The sequence below is a fragment of the Hyperolius riggenbachi genome, chromosome 4 (genome assembly GCF_040937935.1).
Source record: "Hyperolius riggenbachi isolate aHypRig1 chromosome 4, aHypRig1.pri, whole genome shotgun sequence".
Lineage (NCBI taxonomy): Eukaryota > Metazoa > Chordata > Amphibia > Anura > Hyperoliidae > Hyperolius > Hyperolius riggenbachi.
This window is the reverse complement of record NC_090649.1, coordinates 248195415-248212441: the sequence shown is the minus strand read 5'-3', so window position 1 is coordinate 248212441 and position 17027 is coordinate 248195415. Positions and strand designations below refer to the sequence as shown.

At 45.5% G+C, this 17027-nt stretch overlaps 1 long non-coding RNA gene across 1 annotated transcript; it reads left to right on the top strand.

Moving 5' to 3' along the window:
- The first annotated feature begins 6151 nt into the window (after window positions 1-6151).
- Window positions 6152-14222, top strand: LOC137570683 (uncharacterized). Its single transcript, XR_011031136.1, has 3 exons — window positions 6152-6289; window positions 12087-12154; window positions 13910-14222. It is a non-coding gene; the product is annotated as an uncharacterized lncRNA (long non-coding RNA).
- Window positions 14223-17027: the final 2805 nt, after the last annotated feature.

Below are 17027 nucleotides of genomic sequence, written 5' to 3'. Positions count from 1 at the left end.
CATTGAGTTATGAAGCTCTTATTTTTCAAATATACATCCAACAGAGATGTCAACTGCTTTTATGCACAAATAACTATGCGTGTTGTTCGGTGTCTGAATGAATGCAGGTGAAAGGTGGTGCACATTCCCTAATTCCACCCGATACCGTACCAGCACAGAGTAGGCGTTTTTTACAGGTCACATATGACTTTTCACAATAGTCATATTAGTCATAAAAATTGAATATTGAGTACTACGTTAGCAGTGGGAGTGTTCTGTTTGATATTCTATCAGACTTCTACTAAAATCTCATCAGATGCATTATATGGTGGTGCGGGGTGGTAATCCAGGAGAACAGACAATATCGGGGAAGCACCAATTGTTTACCAGATCAACCAAGAAAATCTAAAAGTAGCCATATATCTTGTGATTTGCCTGTACGATTGACTATTCGATTTGATCATTTTATAGAATTCGAGAGAGAATTGAGTGTGTTCCAGAATTCCCAATGGATGAAAAGTGGCTGATTTCATGTCGAACCTGTGAGCTTAGTCAATCGAGCAGGATGCAAGATATCGGTCAATCGGCTGCTGTTCACATGTTCACATGTCATTCGATCGACTCTGAATCGATTTTTGCACTCAGAGCATGGAGACACAACATCGGTTAGATTGAATGTGAAGGTGAATCGCATAGGATATTGTTTGTATCATGTGGCTCACTAGTCGATCGACTTTCAATTAACCATACTGAAGTCAATTCCTTAATAAAGTCGCTTTGTTGATTGAATCAGAATTGCTAGATGTAAGGCTACCTTAACAGTGTATAGGAGATATGACAGCCAGGCACCATTTCTTTCCTTTTCAATGAGATGACGGAAGGAATTGTCCAGTCACAGGGGTACCGCCTCTGTCCATGTCTCTGAGAGAGCCATATGCACTAAGACACTGACCAGTCAAATTGTAAAGATGGACAGGTAATGGGTAGATTCTTGTGAGAAGTAGATTAGCTGATAGAAAAACTGTGTTGACTGGCAGATTCCAGTTGCTCTACTCACATTATATGACCCTCCTATCCAAAAGGCCAGTCAGGGACTGTCAGTGTGGCTGCTAGGCTTTGTTGGCAACCCTGATGCTCATTACAGATTTTTTCTGTAAATATGTACAAGTTGAAGCAGCTGGTTCCATTGTCAGCATCATTAATAAAGAAGCAAGACTTATTTGCATAGTCATTATACAACTGCTAATCAGATTCAAATCCAGAGTCATGTTCTTCCTCACTGTTACTCCCTTCATTGTCCGTATCTGATTCCGAATCATTGTAGAAAGAAAGGGTAGCTTGGACAGGAAAATTCTGTAACAAATCAGCTGCTTCCACATACATGTTATCCAGTGGCTTGGACTTTGGCCAAAATAGCCTGCAAAACAGAGATGGAATATTAAGCATAGCCGTGCAAACATCATGCAATTAATGTCACATCCTAGTTTTTATTAGGCATGCGTAAGAAGAGGATACTTCCTCTTGTCACTGTAAAATAGTATTAAAAGGAACACCAAATGGGCAGTCATGCTGACAATCTACCATCTCCTAATGCTCCGATACCGCCACCAATAAATGCTCATGATCGATTCTAGCATTCACCCCCCACTTAGCATTGCCAAAGCACTAAATAATTAGGTTTACTTAGGATTTTTGACAAGAAAAACTAAAAGAAATAGGACATATTATAGATTGTTTTTTTTTCCTGTAATTTTGTACCTTTGAAATGAAAAATAAAATACCGTATTTCGCGCCGTATAAGACGCTCCGGCATATAAGACGCACCCAGGTTTAGAGGGCAAAAACCAGAGAAAAAAATTATATATACTAAACCTGGTGCGTCCATATTCCAGGAGAGTCTTGTACATGTTAACCCTCAAATGTTGTCCTCCTGTGTCCCATTGTCTCCCCATGTGTCCTCTGTGTCCCCAATACCTGCCCCATGTGTCCTCTGTGTCCCTCATACATGCCCCATGTGTCACCCATGCCTGCCCTATGTGTCCTCTGTGTCCCCAATACCTGCCCCATGTGTCCTCTGTGTCCCTCATACATGCCCCATGTGTCCCCCATGCCTGCCCTATGTGTCCTCTGTGTCCCCAATACATGCCCCATGTGTCCTCTGTGTCCCTCATACATGCCCCATGTGTCCCCCATACCTGCCCCATGTGTCACCCATGCATGCCCCATGTGTTCTCTGTGTCACCCATGCATACCCCATGTGTCATCTGTGTGTCCCTCATGCATGCTCCATGTGCCCTGTGTCACCCATGCCTGCCCTATATGCTTGCCCTACGTGTTCTCTGTGTCCCCCATACCTGTCCCATGTGTCCTCTGTGGCAACCATGCATGTACCATGTGTCCTCTGTGTGTCCCTCATGCCTGCCCCATGTGCCTGTGTCCCCATGTGTCACCTATGCATGCCTCATGTGTCCCTCATGCCTGCCCCATGTGCCTTTGTCCCCCATGTGTCCCCTGTGTCACCCATGCCTGCCGTGTCCTCTGTGTCCCTCATGCCTGCCCCATGTGCCTGTGTCCCCCGTGTGTGTGTGTGTAAATTGTGGCTGCACTCGATGTACGCCTCTGCCCGCTCCCCATGCCTGTAATGTGTCCAGCGTGTGTAATATGTTTCCTCCCGCTGTGTGCCTTATCTCTTCGAGCCCCCGCGAGTGTATAATATGCCCGCTCCCCCGCCTGCCTTATCTCCCTCCCCCATGTCTTGGCTGGCCCCCCGGGTGTTAATCTGCAGCTGGCTTACCTCTCCGCCATGCCCGCGAGGATTGGAGACCTCCTTCACAGCCGCGCATCTCGCTTTAGTGATCGGCATGTGATAATGACGCAATCACCACATGCCGATCACTAGAGCGAGATGCGCGGCTGTGAAGGAGGTCTCCAATCCTCGCGGGCATGGCGGAGAGGTAAGCCTGCTGCAGATTAAAGGGGAACTGAAGAGAGAGGTATATGGAGGCTGTCATGTTTATTTCATTTTAATCAATACCAGTTGCCTGGCAGCCTTGCTGGTCTATTTCTCTGCAGTAGTATCTGATTAAAACCAGAAACAAGCATGCAGCTAGTCTTGTCAGATCAGACTTATAAGTCTGAACCACTGAAACACCTGATCTGCTGCATGCTTGTTCAGGGGCTATGGCTAATAGTATTAGAAGCAGAGGATCAGCAGGGCTGCCAGGCAACAGGTATTGTCTAAAAGGAAATAAACATGACAGCCTCCATATACCGCTCTCTTCAGTTCCCCTTTAACACCCGGGGGGGCCAGCCAAGACATGGGGGAGGGAGATAAGGTAGGCGGGAATGGGCATATTATACACTAGCGGGGGCTCGCAGAGATAAGGCACACAGCGGGAGGAAACATATTACACACGCCGGACACATTAAAGGCATGGGGAGCGGGCAGAGGCATACATCGGGTGCAGCCACACAGGCAGGGAATTCTCGACGTGGCGGCGGGTCGCGGTCCGTATCGGCGGGCGTTTCTAAGTCGGGAATTCCCTGCCTTTGCCGTATAAGACGCAGGGACTTTTCCCCCCTATTTTTGGGGGAGAAAAAGTGCGTCTTATACGGCGAAAAATACGGTATTTCTCTGTTGTGTTTTTTTTTTTTTTCAAAGAAGAATTACATTTAGGCTACTTGCACACCAAGACGTTGCGTTAGGTGCTACGTTAAGGTCGCATAACGTGCACCTAATGCAACGTATGGTGGTGCGGGAGAGGACAGTAGAGTGAGCCGCGTTAGGCGGCTCTATCCGTATAAGGTCTCCCAGAGTGGCGCTGATTGGCCGGCGGGACCACGTGATGCGGAGCGAGACACTCCGTATCACGTGGTCCCGCCGGCCAATCAGCGGCCGCCAGTGCAGTGAGTATTAAGTAGCCATGTGCGCGGCTACTGTAGCTGCATCTCCCTGCCTCCTCTCCGCCCCCCACTGAGTATGTGCAAAAAGTCTAACGCGGCTATAGCCGCACTAACGCCGTAGCATGCTGCACTTTCGGCAGAATGTGCAGCGTTACATGTAACGCAACGTGGGCTGTGTGAACAGCCCACTTGTGTTACATTGCTGTGCGTTGGGGTGTAAGCAGCCTTACTGTGAAAAATGTTACTGTTTGTAAAAGCCCTGATTTTGCTGAATCCATCGATACCAGATATGTATTGGCATCCCACTTTTCCTGTCCTGGAATACAGGACCGGAGCTACCATAGGAAAAAATGGGCAATTGCTCCAGGGCCCCAGAGCCTGTAGGGGCCCCCAAGTTGTCCCTCCCCATCTTAACTGTTGCTCCCCAGGGACTCTGCAGAGTCTGTTAAGCTGGGAGGTGATTGGGGGAGGGTCAGCAGCCAGCTCAGGGGCCCAGGAGGGAAATTTGGCTGCCACAAAGGTTTTTTGGTTCGGGGGGTGTCTGTTGGGGGGCCCCAGGCTAATTTTGCCCTAAGGCCCAATTGATACTTGAACCGGCCCTGCTGGAATAGGTGCACCAGTACAGGTATCCAAATATAGGTGCAGCCAGTATAGGTAGCCTGGAATAGGTGCTGCCAGTACAGGTAGCCAGATAATAGGTGCAGCCAGCATAGATAGCCAGGAATAGATGCCCCCAGTACAGGTAGCCAGGTATAGTTGCAGCCAGTATAGGTAGTCAGGTATAGGTGCCGCCAATACAGGTAGCCAGGTATAGGTGCAGCCAGTGTAGGTAGCCAGGTATAGGAGTCCTAGTATAGGTAGCAGGTATAGTTATCCCAGTATAGGTAGCAGGTATAGGTGCCACTGCAGGGAGGGGGGCTGACATCATCCTTCCTCCCTCCACATGGGCCCCCTCCTGTGGCCCCCTGCAGAGCTGGAGTGCAGTGGTGCAGTGTGTAATTAACTCACCTGCTCACTCGCTCCATGCATTGTGTCCGCGGCAGCAGCAGGCAAATCTCTGTATGTATGATGCGTAATTACGCGTCATGCTGGAAACAGGAATAAGAGAGGAGACGGGTGTTGACGAGGGACACGTGGCATGGAGCAAGCAAGGGATCGGGTGAGTAATTACACACAGACTACTGCTCCAGCTCAGCAGGGAAGCACAGGAGGGGGCTTGAACACTGAAGCATTTATTTTTTAATTTTTCTGGAGATTTAACAACATTATTGAGTGAAATAAGTAAAAAAAAAAAAGTAAAATAAGGGCCCGTTTCCACTAGAAGTGATGCGATGCGGCTACATAGCCACATCGCACCGCAGGTATGCTGAAACACATGCACAGCAATGGAACAGTTTCCACTGTGTGTATGTTGTGCGGAGCGGTGCAGAGCGATCCGAGAATCTGCAGCATGCTGCAGATTCTCGCACGGCCACATCCGCCCGCAGCCGCATCCCATCTCTGCAATTGACTTCCGCATCGGGAGATGCAGAAATGACGCGGGCACCGGCGAAAGTGATGCGTAGCTGCATCGTATCACTTTCGCCAATGGAAAAGGGCCCTAAACTAACATCATCCTCCCTCCCTCCTTCCCTCCAGTGGCTGACTCCACTGGCTGCATGTGTGTTACAAGTGTGTGACTCATTAACTAAAGCCAAAAGCTCAGCATGACAGCCAGGCAACTGGCATTGCATATAAGGAAATGCATATGGCAGCCTCTCTATTCCTCTCACTTCAGGTTCTCTTTAAACTGGACCTGAACTCAGAAAGTCTTCTCTGCTCTAAAAGATACGCGAAACAGCATAATAACCTTTAAACCAAAAACCTTTACTTGTTACAGCTGATATAAATCCTAGAATAAATCTGCACTGTTTCTACTTCCTGATTCATGGAAGAAGACATATTGTTAACAGCCTGTGCTTTCAAATGGACTTGTCTGCTATCTCTGCCATTGGCAGCCATGTGACAGAGGGGAGAGATCAAATTACAATCTGTGTGTAGACACAAATGAGTAGTAATTAATCAAGGCTAAACTCTCTAAATACATACAGGATAGATTTCTCTATGTTTTAATTTTGTCCCATACGGGTCCACGTTAAACACAGCAAAATCACAGTCATGGACCCACGCTGCTGTTGTTGCTAAGCTCTATTCCTCAGATGGAGGCAAAATGCATTCTGGGAGAGGAGGTATGGTTGAACTGCCAGCCATTACCCCTCTCTATCAGGACTAGGAATGAAAAGAATTGGCATTTCAAGCAAAACGTTTAGCTATTCTGCAGAATAGAAGAATGCAAGAAAGCCAAGAACAAACTATACAAATTCAGCTGCTGAGGTGACCAGACCACAAACTTGTGATTGACTACTGTGTAAGCAGCATTCATTTTGTCTGATTTACATGTGGAGAATGTTGGGCTTCTAACAAATAACTTGAATGTAACTTACCTTACAGGATGGTTGTATTCTGTGAGTTTCTGTCTATATTGTGGATTTTCACACAGGCCAGTCGCATATGGCTAGGATAGAGAGAAGAAGATGTTAGCTATAGAAGCTGTTTTCTTCATTATAGCTGTGCCCTGGGAGCTGTTAATGCCATTGACACCTCAGCTTCAAGTGACATAGGTCAAGCCATGTGCCTCCTCTAATGAAGGAACATGTGCAAACAAGACTGTTAAACCTTGAAATGAGTTTATGGAGTACATTGTACATCTGTTCTAATGACTAAAATCACATTATTGTGCAGCAACTCCCCCTGTGGTGCATGCTGCTCTGAAAACATACATTTAACTAATACACGTCTCTTCATTGGCTGTCGCCTAATATGACAGCTGTCTACTTATTACTACTATTAGTGTAGATTTTATAGTGCCCACATCTTCTAATTACCAGAAATACAGAGTATTTTACACTCACTCAAGGTGCCCTCAAGGGGACAGAGGCAATTATTAGTACTGCTGGTATCTGCATACAAAAGGCCCCCTCTTGTAAAATATGATGATCATTTATCCAAGGAGAGAAGCACCTTTCATAACAATGAAACATGGTGGGCTTGTTTTGTATTTTGAATATAAAATAAATTGTTAATAGACGCTAATACATGACTCCCAGGGAAGGGCAATCCACTAATGCAATCAGTGTACTATAGCTGCAATTAGTACTGTGCCAGAGAGTTCAGTGGCATTAGGCCCCCTGCACACTGCATGCGATTCCGATTTGTAATCATTTTTTACATGCGATTCCAATTCCGATTTTTCATCGTTACTGCATGCTGCATTTTTTTCAACGTTTTTCTGTTGATAGCATTCAGAGAAAATTGGAATTGCAAATCGGAATCGCAAATCGGATGTGCAGTGTGCAGGGAGCCTTACAGCTCACTCTCACAAGCATATTACACATTTTCCTGGCAGTCTTCCCATTCAGAACTACAGTAGTTTAAAGCCTGGTACACACATCCAATTTTGATTGGTCATTCACTGACCAATTGTATCACCTCCGTGTAGAATGAGAGCTTACCTACACAATCTGCTCATAGTATTCAGTATCTGTTGGCCCTCATGCTAAAGGGAGGTGGTAAAATTGGCCAAGCTTTGGCTAATCAAAACTGAAGGTGTGTACCAGGCTTAAAGTACCCCTGAACCGGGTTAAAAATGATATACTCATAATTCCTGTTTAACTTCATGTGCTGTGACATGCCTCACAACACCTTGCTCCCCCTTCAGCGCCCCCTGTCCCCTGTTCTGCTCAGTCAAAATCTTTGACTTGAGCAGAACGTCGATTACGGGCTGGAAGGAAGCGTCCATTCTTCCTCCTCTCTGCCTGTACTTGGCTCCGCCCCCTGCACTCACCGCTTATAGTTCCTGATGTCAGTAGCTAGCACTATGCTAGTCAATAGAGGAGCAGGTTGTAATATTCGCACCTGAAATTTTCTCTGCTCTGCATGTGTTACATTGCATGTCACTGCAAACCTTTTTTTTTTTTTTTGCAAGCTTTGGGGCTGCGTTATGTGCACATTTTAAACCAATGTGCTGCCCCAGTGTGAAACCAGCCTTAAGCCTGGTACATACCTTCAATTGTGATTGGCCAAACTTATCACCTCCGTGTAGTATGAGGGTCATTAGATTTTGAATGTTCTGAACAGATTGTGCAGGTAAACCCTCATACTACATGGAGCAGGTAAAATTGGTCAGTGATCGGCGCTCTACGGGGGGGGGGGGGGCGCTAAATGTAGTTGCACCCCTGGTCCTGGCATACACTTGACATTCAGAATTGCAATAAAGCCCTTTAAGTGAACCACAGTGATGACCATCGGTGAAAAAAATTCTAAATGAATGCCAATGTATGCCACCCCTACAACCCTTCTTGTGGCTTTTTTTTCAACACTGTATAAATGTGATGCACTAATGAGTGCCAAAGCTAATTCTCCAATAATGAGAAAAAGGTGCACAGGACCACTGTACTGGGACTCTCCGGAGTGCTCAAAGCCCCAAAAGCAGTTCCACCAAGCCAGTTACTGTGTAGATAGGAGCGACTGGGCACATCCAGTTAAAAAAGACCTTTATTTGTAAACAATTTAAAAGATTCGCATCAGCAGCAACAGTGTACCAGGAGAGAGAGGGATTAGCATGAAAAGATGGTCGACAGCTGTTTCGCACTACAAATAAGTGCTTCCTCAGGACATAGAAGCCCCCAGCATCACCCCTTAAATACTTTACTTACGAGAGCGGCAGCTGAAGAGAGGAGGACGCCATGTGGAGCACACCCACGATCGCCGCATTCAACACTTCCTGAACGCCAACTGCGTTCCACAGACCGGAAGGCGCGGACCGGAAGTGGTCATGAGAACTCACTGAGCCAATAGGATGCGAGCGCCGCCGAAGCTCCGCTCACAGATAACATTAGGCTGACTACCCAACAAGTCCCGCCCCTAGGATGCCCTGTCACAAGGACTCTACACGCCCCTCGACTAACTCCAAATGCAGAGAGCACGGACCCAGACGGAAGTCCGCCTCCCTGCAACTAAGGAGTGGCGATAAAAGCGTTCCTAGCAACCCTGCAAATCATTTAGATGACAGCAATGGCCGTCTTGGGCACAATAACAAGAATAAGGGGAGCCAGGGCATGAAAGGAATGTTAAAACCCCGCATTGTACAAATAAGGGGGATCAATTACCCAAGGGCAGTAAATACTGACCTAAAGGACTGGGGCCCATAATACAATACCTGACCCAAAACGAGTGATCCCACTTGCAGGTGCTGCTACAACTGGCCTCCTCCTCCCGTAGAGATACCAATAGTTCATTTGAGGATGATCTCCCTTTGGGAGGAGCAAGATCAGGAGAGGCAAGAGGAAACAAAAGGGCATTCTCAAACAAATCAGCTGGAACAAAGATCAACTCAGGAGGTCAGAGCGCAATCGGAAGAAATAAAAGTGTATAATCTTTCTGGCGCTGTTCTGGACTCTGCTTGTCTGTCTCTATTGGCCAAGGGCATGACATTCTGCCCATCTGCCCCCTTTGACTTTATTAAATTTGAACAAGAACTGTTCCTGAACTCCAGAAAGTTGACTCTCCACCGCTTTTTTCAGAGACAGAAGAAACCCAAAACCCAGGCCACCCCCCCCTAGCTTCATGACTGTGCCCCCCTAATTGGTGAATGTTGGAATTATTGGGACACAGATGTTTTGAAGGACTTATGTGAACTCACTGGCGATTATGGTCCCAACTTGGTTGATGCTAATCGGCCTGTTCCTTTTCATATAGGTGGACGATCGACTTTCAATCCTCCAGCCATACCTGGGGGCTCTGTGGAGCTTTTTGTTAAAAGTGTTATGGAGGAATGTAAAGCACTTATCTACCCATCCACACTAAATAACCTGTCCGCATTAGAAATACAAGCCTTGAAATGGCTGAAGAATAATAAGGAACTCACAATAAGGGAAGCAGACAAAGGAGGAGGGGTAGTGGTCTTGGCCACTAGGGACTATCAGGCTGAATGCCTGAGACAGCTTCAGGATAGATCCACCTATACTAAGCTACCATGTGACCCTACCCCCTCCTATAGTTTGGAGTTGAAAAACCTGCTTTCGAAGGCAGTAGCTGATGGGATTTGACAGAACTTTGGCCAATAAATTGGTCCCGCAATACCCAAGAAGTCCGGTGTGGTACACCATTCCAAAGATTCATAAATCCGCAGATAAGCCTCCTGGGAGGCCGATTGTTTCGGCTATTGGTTCTCTAACCAAGTCTTTGTCCCAGTTTTTGGACTTTAAATTTAGACCTCTCCTGAGATCTTTGCCAGCCTATGTGGGTGACACAGTAGAAGTGTTGAATATCTTGAATACATTTGAATGGCAGTCTTCCTTCCATTTAGCTACTATTGATGTTGTCTCTTTATATAGTAGAATTTGCCATGGGGATGGTTTGCAGGCTGTAGCCAAATTTCTGCCAGCTTTACAGTACTCAGAGGAGGAGCAGTGGTTGCTGTTGGCGGGTCTGGAGTTTGTCCTAACCAGGAATGCGTTCCTGTTTGACCGCCAGTGGTACCGTCAGGAGGTCGGCACGGCAATGGGGAGCCCGGTGGCCCCCACCTATGCCGGCCTCTTCATGGGCCACTGGGAGGCCAATTACGTCTTTGCGACGGGGAACGCGTTCCTGGGAAGGATTCGCTTTATAGATGATATCCTAGTGATGTGGGGTGGCGATCAGGTATCCTTTCAAGAGTTTATAGCCAAGATTAATGACAATGATGTGAATATGGCATTCACCTCTACCTGGGGAGAGGAGAAAATTGAATTATTGGATCTTAATATTGATGTTAGTAGGGGGTCTTTAATAACAAAAACCTTTAGAAAGCCCACGGAAGTAAACTCAATTTTACATTCCTCTAGCTATCATCCTCCATCGACAATTAGATCGCTACCTTTCAGTCAGTTCCTCCGTCTTAGGAGGAATGCTACGACCATGGAGGACTTTGTTGTTCAAGCTGAACAACTTAGGGAGAGATTACATGCTAGAGGCTACAGTGATACAGTTATCGCTGAAGCTTTTCAAAAAGCTGCTAATAGGAACAAGGAATCCCTGCTGACCCCTAGAGTGAAAAAACAACAGGATAGATTCTTTATGCATTTACCTACTCCCCAATGTTTGAGAAAATTAAAAAATCAATCAAAAACAATTGGTGGATCCTGCAGGAGGATAAACTCCTAGCAGATAAGTGTCGACAGACCCCATGTATTTCTTATAAAAAGGTGTCTAACCTTAAAGATCAATTATCCCACAGTGAGTTTGTGAGTCAGAATACGCAAAACTGGTTGGGTAGAAGCAGACCCCTGGGCAATTACAGGTGTAACTCATGCTCGTGCTGTAACTTTTTGATTACTGACAAGGAGTTCCTGAGATTTGGAAAAACAGTAAAATGTAGGCAGTTTATCAATTGTAAAACAAAAGGTATAATATATGCACTGATTTGTCCTTGTCAATTCATTTATGTTGGATTATCTACACGTATGATGCAGGATAGATACCAAGAACACTGTAGATCCTTGGCAACCCGCGAGCTAAGGGCTGTCCCAGGGTCATGGAACATATGAACACTGTTCACTCAGGAGATTCTTCAGGCAGGGAACACACTTGTCTTTCAGTTTTCCGCGCGCGTTTTCCTGCATACTTTTTCTGCACACCAAGTGTGTCTCTATGCAGGAAAACGCGCGCGTTTTTTCATAGCAGCTGATGTAATTGATACAAAAAACTGACAAAATGTGCAGAGTCATGATGCAGAATGTCAGTTTTTTTTCTGCGCGCGAACAAAATATTAAGTGTGTACTAGCCCATTGATTAACATGAGTTCTCAGTTTTTCTGTGCAGAAAACGCGTACGAAAACAGTCAAGTGTGTTCCCTGCCTCACAGTTGAGGTTCTTTGGTCTGGAAGTGGTGGGAAGGGACTCTAGGGGTGATGATTGGGTTGAAAAGTTGCAACGCAGGGAAAGATTTTGGATATTCTTTTTTGAGGCGGTAGGTCCAATGGGACTAAATGAACGTAATGATTTATCAGTGTTTTTGTAGACAATGTAGTTGTTGCTGTTGTTTTTTAATTATTATTGTTTATATGCAATGTGATGATTTTAGTATCTAATTCTTGCTTTTTTGTATCTCCCCCTTTTCATTCTAGGCTGGTTCTGGGGAGGAGGAGGCCAGTTGTAGCAGCATCTGCAAGTGGGATCACTCGTTTTGGGCCAGGTATTGTATTATGGGCCCCAGTCCTTTAGGTCAGTATTTACTGCCCTTAGGTAATTGATCCCCCTTATTTGTACAATGCGGGGTTTTAACATTCCTTTCATGCCCTAGCTCCCCTTATTCTTGTTATTGTGCCCAAGACAGCCATTGCTGTCATCTAAATGATTTGCAGGGTTGCTAGGAACGCTTTTATCGCCACTCCTTAGTTGCAGGGAGGCGGACTTCCGTCTGGGTCCGTGCTCTCTGCATTTGGAGTTAGTCGAGGGGCGTGTAGAGTCCTTGTGACAGGGCATCCTAGGGCAGGACTTGTTGGGTAGTCAGCCTAATGTTATCTGTGAGCGGAGCTTCGGCGGCGCTCGCATTCTATTGGCCCAGTGAGTTCTCATGACCACTTCCGGTCCGCGCCTTCCGGTCTGTGGAACGCAGTTGGCGTTCAGGAAGTGTTGAATGCGGCAATCGTGGGTGCGCTCCACATGGCGTCCTCCTCTCTTCAGCTGCCGCTCTCGTAAGTAAAGTATTTAAGGGGTGATGCTGGGGGCTTCTATGTCCTAAAGAAGCACTTATTTGTAGTGCGAAACAGCTGTCGACCATCTTTTCATGCTAATCCCTCTCTCTCCTGGTACACTGTTGCTGCTGATGCGAATCTTTTAAATTGTTTACAAATAAAGGTATTTTTTAACTGGACGTGCCCAGCCGCTCCTATCTACACAGTAACTGCCAAAGCTAATTCTCCCTGATGTCCCTTACACCTGGTACATACCGTACCCCCCCCCCCCCCCCCCCCCCCGTAGAGCGCCTCTGCTCTCCTCCTCACAGTATAAGTTCCGTATAGCACCATGTGACTCTCCCCTACATGTCACATGACATACAGGGACAGGAGCTGTGTGGTGCTGTATGCCACTTGTACAGTGCAGATGAGCGTTTCCTCATGTATGGCTACACTGTCAATGCTGTTCTGCATTAGGTTACCACTCTCTGGAACTCACTACCACTAGCCATCAGACTCGTCCCCACCTTTAATACCTTCAAATAAGCCCTCAAGACTCAACTTTTCCTGCTTACGTACCCCCCTACATCAGCACCATAATACGTTCTGCTGGGCACCCTCTCAACATATGCACCTATTGTCTCTACCCCCACCCTTTAGATTGTAAGCCTCTGCCAGGGCTCTCCCTCCTAGTGTTTTCAGCTTGATTATGCAATCTTACTGTCTGTCTCCCCTCTTGTGGGCTAGAACAGTCTCTATTATCAAAGACATTTGCATGATCTGGTTTTGTTGTGAGCTACTTGTTTGCCCTACCTTGTATGTTAACCCATTTATCTATTGTGCAGTGCTCGTGTAATATGTTGGTGCTTTATAAATACAATAAATAATGATAATAAAATAATAATAATTAGGTTACAGGAGCGGGCGAGTTCAAAGCAACTAACACCTAGTACATGTAGCAAACAGCTGTGTTCTAAAGTTAAAAATTTGTAAGCAGCGGGTACTGACGCAGTAATGCGATGCTTGTAGTGTGTTAACTGTATGATGTGCGCATTTACATCAGTGAGGCATACTTTCATTGTACTGTATGCCTAACTGTATGGTCAAAACACACCGTTAACGTGTGGTGTGACTTTTCTGAGCTGGTGCGGGGTGATGGAGGAATAATCGCAATGTATATCGCAATCTGTATAAAGTGTGAAAGCAGCCTAAATCTGCATGCAAGCTGGAAAAATGAGCATCTCATTGCTTTGGTTTGCTTGCTTCTACAGTAAAGCTACCCTGGCCTGCACACGATTCAGAAAAAATGGATGAGGGCAGTCAAGCAGCTGACAAGAGGCCCCTGAAGAAAAGAGAATATGTTTTGTTTATGGGAGATGTAAGAATATGTCTGAAGAAGCAGAGGAGCTTACCAAATTCCTTGTGGACTCAAGTCTGGAGCTGATGTGAATCCAGGGTCTCCAGAAGGCTGCTTGTGGCCTGTCAGAAGTTGGAAAAATGAATACTATTAATCATGGAGTTAGAGCTTCTTTTTTAAAAATAGATTCCTAACGTGTTAAAGCTACGTGACGAACACTAGACATTTCAGGGACCGCAGCATCACATCTGATACTGGCAGCAAGGGATACAGGAGTCACACTGCTACACAGCAGCACTTAAGTGCAGAAGCAGCCTGTTGTGATAACAAGGTTGACACATGGGATTTAATGAAAAGATAGAAGTTATGGACTATGCTGGATGTTAATCCATCAGTCTATAAAGTGAGAACGCCTGCTGGGAATGGACAGAAGGTTAGATCCCAGTTATAAAAATAAATGCATAGAAGAGATAATTGGTTTATTTTTTTATTTCAGATACTTTCAAGTTGTAGAGGATGTGCTAGTTTTACAAACTTAGCAAGTGTGAATATATAGGAAATTATGCAAACTAAACAACTGCATTAACTTTTAATGAGACCTGTCCTAGAACGACTTGTAATCTTTCTGGTATGGCAATGCAGCACAGCAACAACTTGGATGTAATTAGAGAAGGAATTCAAAGAACAGATATGGCCCAATTTTTCACACTGCTAGAAGAGCGAAGGACTGAGCCACTGAAGTGTGATAACCAAGCAAACCAACAAGTGTTTCTCTTCTTTTGTTCTGAGCAACACATCAGCACACTTCACTCAATAATGTGTGTATGTTTAGTGGGATTTTGCTGCATCTCAAACAAAAACCAGTAAAGCTGCCCCGGCATGCTAGTCCAGGCTTTCAGTTATTATTATTTATAATTTAGTATTTATATAGCGCTGACGTCTTCCACAGCGCTGTGCAGACATTCAGATTATGGTCCCAGGCAACAATTCTCTGTTATGCACTTTGACAAGTGTCCTGCAATCTCAGCTCCAGACCCAAGTAAAATAGAATAGCAATCAAAGTGTTTCAACCAATTTTTTTTTTTTTAGACGATTGCTATTGCATTCCTGGACACCATGGGCTTGATTCACAAAAGAGTGCTAACTGTTAGCACGGCCATTTTCGCGTGAATTTTCGCATTGCGCGATCGCAAATTTTCACGTGAAATGATAATGGTTTTCGTGTGCAAACGCACATTTTTTACACGAAAACGATATCGATTCGGCGTGGAAATTTGCGTTTGCGCGCAAAAATGTTATCGTTTCATGTGAAAATTTCCGCGAAAACGCCCGTGCTAACAGTTAGCACTCTTTTGTGAATCAAGTTCCCATGAGTCCTGCTCTTCTCCCATTTCCTTCTTTATGGAATACAAACCGCTGCTCAAGCAAGTCAAGTATGTCTGTACTGACATAACTGAGTAGACTTTATATGTCAGGTCAAGCTTTTAAGCCTCATCTACATGCGTAGATGAGGCGGCGATGTGGCTTATCAATCGAGCCGCTGATGCGGCTCGATTGATAAGATCCGACAGGTCGGATCTTGCTACCGCCGATTCCCTGCTCGTTCCCCAAGGGGACAATGGCAGGGAATCGAGCGTAAGATAAGCGGCGCGGAGACGAGCGGGTATCGAATTCCGGCGCGGGCGAGCGGGGACACGGAAGAGGCTATTCGGCGGCTAATCGAGCCGTCGGATCGGAGCCTCATCTACGCGTGTAGATGAGGCATTAAACGGCTTACCTGTTTGTTATCCAAAGTGCCTACAGGGTCATACAGGATGCACCGTCTAAACAGGATGCTCAGTTATGCAGGTAATGATACAATTAAGCCTATTACACACCTATAATTTTGATTGGCCAATCAATGACCAATTTGACCACTGCCATGTAGTATGAGAGTTTACCTACACAATCTACTCAGTCTTCAATGTCTTTTGACCTTCATACTACATGGAAGTGGTAAAATTGGTTGTGATTGGCCAATCATGATTGAAAGTGTGTGTCAGGCTTTACCTTCAAGGAAAATGATCATGCAAACCAGTATTAAGCCTTGTACACACCTTGAATTATGATCACCAATCACTGACCTCCATGTAGTATGAGCATTTACGTACACGATCTGCTCAAACTATTCAATATCTGTTGACCCTGATACAACACGGAGGTCATAAAATAGGTCAGTAATTGGCCAATCATAGTTGAAAGTGTGTACCAGGCTTTAAGGGGTAGAAGGTTTAGACACTCAGCAATTTGGCATCAACCATCATTCTGCTACAGCATATGTAACTCGGTGGGGCTATGCTTATGGCTGGTTAAGGCTGGTAGTTTGCAGTCAGCAATCGGCCGTGTGGTTGTCACATCTGGTGGGTGACAGACTGTCTCCCACAAAGACGGTGGTAAATCTGGTATGACACTGTTCAAGCACTGTACCACCCAGAGATGCCTCCAGCTGCCCACAACACTAGGCTGTGGACAAAAGCTGGTGAACCCAACACTGTCAGCCATACATCCATGAGAGCTTGGTCTTCTTCCTAGCAGGGTCAGCAGTTGTTTTTTTAATTAGAGTATTGAGAAACAAACACATGTGGTAGCTTAGCACTTAAGTCCCATATGGCTCTGGCTGCACTCAGCACAGATTATATAAGGCAAGGTGCACGCTAGGTTTTCTGAAACTAGATCAGTGGCAAAGGTTGGCTGTAGTGTCTGCTGCACTTAAAAGTGGATATATACCAGTTTGTTGGATGAATATAGCAACATGTCCACTATCTGAAACAATTATCTGAACTGGTCCATAAGAAAGCAGCAGACTTATGTGGACCAAGGTGCTGGAATGACTCAGTTGGAAAAAAAATACATATATGGACATTGTAGAAAATACCATGTTTGTTGAAGTCAAGGTAATATAGAAGTGCTAATTGGTTGACATAGATTACAAAACATTGTAGACTAAAAGTGCCCATACACGGTACAATAAAAACGTTCAATTTTCCCGTTTA